Source organism: Littorina saxatilis, linkage group LG6 (genome assembly GCF_037325665.1).
Source record: "Littorina saxatilis isolate snail1 linkage group LG6, US_GU_Lsax_2.0, whole genome shotgun sequence".
NCBI lineage: Eukaryota > Metazoa > Mollusca > Gastropoda > Littorinimorpha > Littorinidae > Littorina > Littorina saxatilis.
The window spans coordinates 32101157-32107471 of record NC_090250.1 but is presented as its reverse complement, the minus strand read 5'-3'; positions in this window follow the sequence as shown (position 1 = coordinate 32107471).

Here is a 6315-nt window from a genome sequence, read left to right as displayed (position 1 = left end):
ATCCTCAGTTCATCATTCTTTGGCCACATATCGGATCTCCACAATTTTCGCCACATTCACCCCTGTTCACGGAACATGGGACATAATGGGTTGCCTGATAATGACACCCCAAATCATCAAGCGAAACAAACCCTTTGAGAAATGTTGGACCACCATATTACCTTCTCGCTGACGTCATTGGCTCTCGGGGCCCGTGGCCCGCGCGAGAATTATCCAAAAATAAGGGCCGGCACCCTGGTGAAGCTATTCGTGTGTATTATTCTGTGAGGTCGTATTTCTCAAACGCGCTTAAAGGGTGTGCTTTTTGTCTCAACAGGGAAGCATATTAATTTAGTGCTTGGCCGAGTTTGATGGCTCCTCTGTGTTATTTGGATGGGTTTTATTTGTGGAAATATAATAGTGCAATTTGTTCTTGTCGTCACAAAATCAGTCTTGCCAAGCAGTCTAATCACATTAGATGATTATGCCAGATAACATCGCAGTGCTGTCGAGTTACTTAACCTTCGCCGTAGGTCGTGAGTACTTTAGTAACAGTCCGGACTTTTATTGCGAATATCTCGAAAACTAGGTGGAATTCTGTAATGAGCTTTTGGAAATGCCTCAAACACCTAAAAATCTATTATCTCCTAAACCCGCATTAAAATTGATTGACAGGTAATTAAATAAACAAAGGTCAAACATCGACTATCTTCGCAGCACGTCGTGAGTACTTATGTAACCATACTTCTAACAGTGTAATGTGACTTTCTGGTTCTCTTTCTGAGAAGAGTTCTGATCTATTTCAAGATGGTTCAAGGAACAAGCAGCGAACTCGAGTGGGAGTTTGAGAACCGCGGGTAATTTTTTCTTCTACATCCTTTTTTTCTTTTTTTTTTCTTTTTTTTTTCTTTCCTGTTCTTTTTGTATCGTGTGTGTGTGTGTGTGTGTGTGTGTGTGTGTGTGTGTGTGTGTGTGTGTGTGTGTGTGTGTGTGTGTGTGTGAGTGTGTGTGTGTGTGTGTGTGTGTGTGTGTGTGTGTGTGTGTGTGCCTACGTTTGTGTGAGTTGTGGTTGTGCCTTGTTCTTGTTTTGTTTACCCGTGCATGTTTTTCCTTCTTTGAGAAGTATGGTTACATTGGTACTCACGACGTGCTGCAAAGAATGTTTTTAGCGACCTACGGCGAAGGTTAAGACTGGCTTTCAACAATGAAAAAGTGTCATCGTGATATACGCTTAAAAGATAATGATAAAAGGAAAATCACCTGTGCACCAACCGAAAAGCTTTGGCGCCTTTGGTTTGCTGATTTGTGTGTATTCATTTCGTCTGTTCTATTATTAAGAAGCCTGTATATAAACTATGACAGATCGACCCCTGTAGTAAAGACATAAGTATGTTGTAGCTTCTTCATTGAGCTATGTTCGGTTGGCTTTTCCATTAGACTTAAAAAAGATAGAAAACTCGCAGACACCGGTTATCTTTAGTTTTACAATCGTGAAAAAAACGTGTTGTTTTCTTAAACGAGCAATGTTTGAAGATGTAGGCTTATATTATCTGTCTGTCTGTCTGTCTGTCTGTCTGCCCATATGTTTGACTGTCTGTCTGTCTGTCTGCCCATATGTTTGTCTGTCTGTCTGTCTGTCTGTCTGTCTGTCTGTCTGTCTGCCTACCTGCCTGATTGTGTCTGTTTCGTCCTTCGTGTCTGAATGTGCCTGTCTAATTAAGCATGTGCCTGTGACCGTGTCTGTTGTTGTACATAAATAATAATAATAATAATAATAATAATAATAATAATAATGATAATAATAATAATAATAATTGTCAGTAAGTACTGGTGTCACATGACTGATGTGAACCAGTTGATTGGCTAATGGCGATGCGCTAAAACTGTTAGCGCACTCTTGGAGTGCGCTAACTTTTCCATAGAGCGTATTCTTACGCCCCGCTTTACCTAAGCAAGACTGTGCTCTCATCCTCAGAATTAATTACTGACATGTAGTTTATATTCTCCACAATACCAAATGACCATACATTCCCTGCTTCTCAATTAAAGCAGAAGTGTTTTTTTTCTGACAGATTGCATGTGCCTGTGCCACAGTGCGGCTGCCACTGATCTAAAATAGAAGCCGCTGTGTTTAATCTAATTCTCGCCGACTTGCATAGATTCTTCTCATCGTGTTAGTGGCATGTAGCTTATCATCCACATTACCAAATGATGAGTTAATATAAAATTCCCACCCGCTAGCAGAAAACACAAGTGTTATTCCGATAACGTACCAGCTAGACCAGTTTGGAAGACTGACTCGATCGACTCTGTGAGTCTGTCATACGTAGCCGCACTGACTACACTGAAATACGACTGCATCAGTTCAGTAAATGAATGGTTTCCGAATTATTATTTCAAGGCAAGAACAATCGTAATCGAAAACGTGTAGGGTTCAGAACGTTCTTACCATTATAAGACTTATTACCAGCGTGCCTCGTGCGTGCAGACTCAGTCAGTGCAGACTGCATGCAGTGGTTTGATGCCCTAGCAGACGACATAAACCCCGCTCAGCAAATTAACATGTTGGGCAAATGTGAACGAAAAAACGATGGGGATATAATACGTGTAGGGTTCAGAGCATTCTTACCGTTCATATTTAGTATCAGACTCCCCGATGAGTGAAGATACAACACGAGAAATATGCCACATTTGTTTTGAAAATGTGCGAACCGTCGAGTCCCGCGGCTTCGAGTCAATCAGTTCAAGGGGAGTCACTCCGCACAGTCAATCCGTCGAAGCTCGACTGGAGGTTTCGAATCGCAAATAATGAACAGCACAGCCCTTTCTCCGAGTTCAAATGAGGTCTCTCTGAAAGATCATCACTGTTCAGATTAACGCTACACTGGAATTTACCAACAGAAATTAAAATGCGTGTGACGAAAGCACGACACACTTGAGACATCCCACACAAAAGTAGATCTTTACTGTACACGACCTGACCACACAGTTATGCCTATTCAAATGCGCATTGCAAAATGTGCGTTTGGAATCTTCTTTTTTCTATGGCGGTACTGACAATATCGTTATTGAAACAATCCCAGTGCACTAAGGGATTTATAGAGCAAATCTCGAAAATAATTATTGAACTCAGCGCTATGCGCTTCGTTCAATAATGAATTTTCTCGATTTGCTCTATAAATCCCTTAGTGCACTGGGATGTCTCAATAACTTAAATAATAATAATAATAATAATAATAATAATAATAATAATAATAATAATAATAATAATAATAATAATTGTCAGTAAGTACTGGTGTCACATGACTGATGTGAACCATTTGATTGGCTAATGGCGATGCGCTAAAACTGTTAGCGCACTCTTGGAGTGCGCTAACTTTTCCACAGAGCGTATTCTTCCGCCCTTTGCCTAAGCGAGACTGTACTCTCATCCTCAGAATTAATTATTGACATGTAGCTTCTATTCTCCACAATACCAAATTACCATAAATTTCCTGCTTCTCAATTAAAGCAGAAGTGGGTTTTTTTCTGACAGATTGCATGTGCCTGTGCCACAGTTGCCACTGATCTAAAATGATAACCTGCTGTGTCTAATTTTTCAGTTTCGACTTGCGAAGAATCTTCTCATAATTATGCCGTAGCTTATTATCCACATTACCAAATGATGAGTTAGTATACAATTCCCAGCAGCAAACAGAAAACACAAGTGTTACTGTATTCCGATAACGTACCAGCTAGATCAGCACTTTGGAATATATACGTAGCAGACAAGATTACACTGAAACACGACTGCATCAGTTCAGTAAATGAATGGTTTCCGAATTATTATTTCAAGGCAAGAACAATCGGAATCGAAAACGTGTGGGGTTTATAACGTCCGTACCATATATAAGACTTATTACCAGCCTGCCTCATGCGTGCAGACTCAGTGCAACGTGACGAGCATTTTTTGTTTTTGGAATGCCGTAGTGGTTCAATTGCCCTAGCCTAGCAGACGACATAAACCCCGCTCAGAAAACTAACATGTTGGGCAAATGTGAACGAAAAAACGATGGGGATATAATACGTGAAGGGTTCAGAGCATTCTTACCGTTCATATTTAGTACCAGACTCCCCGATGAGTGAAGATACCACACGAGACACATCCCACATTTATTTTGAAAATGTGTTAACCGTCGACCTTGGGGGTTAGCCATATCAAGGGGAGTCACTCTGCACAGTCAATCCGTCGAAGCTCGACTGGAGGTGTCGAATCGCAAATAACTAAGAACACAGTCCTTTCTCCGAGTTCAAATGAGGTCTCTCTGAAAGATCATCACTGTTTAGCTTAACGCTACACTGCAATTTACCAACAGAAATTAAAACAAGAGTTTACGTGTGACGAAAGCACGACACACTTGAGACAGCCCACACAAAAGTAGATCTTCTACGACCTGACCACACAGTTATGCCTATTCAAATGCGCGTAGCAAAATGTGCGTGTTGTATCTTCTTTTTTCTCTGGCGGTACCGACAATATCGTTATTGAAACAATCCCAGCGCACTAAGGGATTTATCGAGCAAATCTCAAAAATAATTATTGAACTCAGCGCTATGCGCTTCGTTCAATAATGAATTTTCTCGATTTGCTCTATAAATCCCTTTGTGCGAGCGTGCGATCATGTTAGTCATGTCACTTTAATGAACAATTGATATCATCTAATCATGGCACAATGACAATTTGATTTGTTTGTACTACAAACGACAAGGACAACACACGATCGATTAGCTTCTTATACTGATGTGAACCAGCAGAAGACGGGCGCAGTGGCGTGGTGGGAAGACGTCGGCCTCCTAATCGGGAGGTCGTGAGTTCGAATCCCGGTCGCTGCCGCCTGGTGGGTTAAGAGTGGAGATTTTTCCGATCTCCCAGATCAACTTATGTGCAGACCTGCTAGTGACTTAACCCCCTTAGTGTGTACACGCAAGCACAAGACCAAGTGCGCACAGAAAAGATCCTGTAATCCATGTTGAAGTTCGGTGGGTTATGGAAACACAAAAATACCCAGCATGCCTACCTAACGAAAGCGGAGTGAAGCTGACTATGCTCTCAGAGTGTATAGTGTGGGGAACCCAAATGGGCAAACGAGCTCACACGTAACCAGACAATTCTGGAACGCTGAAGAAGAAGAAGAATTATGAGGCCAGACATAGGAACACATCTTTCTGAAAGTATCCCTGAGCACAAAATACATTATTAACAATTATCAACACATTATCAACAATTAACAACACATTATCAACAATTAACAACACATTATCAACAATTATCAACACATTATCAACACATTATCAACAATTATCAACACATTATCAACAATTATCAACACATTATCAACAATTCACTGCTGAATAATGCATCTTAATGTCAGCCTTGCCAGTGCTTGGTGGCAACCCTGACAGGTTAAGGGTATTTCACATGGGAATATTTGGCCACATAACAAGTTGCAGTAGACAGCGTTTTCGCCAAACCCAGGCATTGACTGCTGTCACAACATCGGATTGCTGACTATTTTAGAATTCTTCGAGCTAAATAATGTCATGGTACGTACTCTCGTGCTAATTAAGCCATGGCCACACATCAATTTGCAGTAAGTTACTTTGCTTCTCTGCCAAGAGGTGCAGTCTCAAGTTCGTATTATAGGATTCTTCGCGGTGCATCTTAGCGAGGGCACGGATTATTGACAGGGGGCATTAGGTCTGACAGCGAGGTTGTACTAAATGTGACAGGTGTGTGTCTGGGGAATTGGCTTCATGTAGCCCCCATGTTGACTTGAGCTCCTAGCAGAAGCTGAGCTGGTAAAGTCTGTCTTTAAGAGACGCAAATACTCTTGTCTGTGCAGAAAAGCTTCTCTTGTCAATACACACTTGGTTATGTCATTTCATTATCTAGCATCTCTGTATCTGTCTCTCTGATACCCTACCCCGCGCCCCCCCCCCTTCTCTCTCGCCCTCTCTCTCTCTCTCTCTCTCTCTCTCTCTCTCTCTCTCTCTCTCTCTCTCTCTCTCTCTCTCTCTCTCTCTCAAGCCGATTCTTTCTGTTCCCCCCCTCTTTCCCTCTCTCTCTCTCTCTCTCAAATAATCTATCACTCTCTTTGTCCTCCCCTGTCTCTGTCCCTGCCTGCCCCCTCCCATCCCACCCCTCTTCTCCTTCCCTGCGGTGGTTTTCTCCTTCCTACACTCCCATCCGCTGCCCGCCTGTTACTGCTTACACTCCCTATGACTAATGACGTCATCAATATGTGTGTGTCCGCACAGGCTGATGACGTGATGAGCAGAGCCCAGGCGCCGCCACGT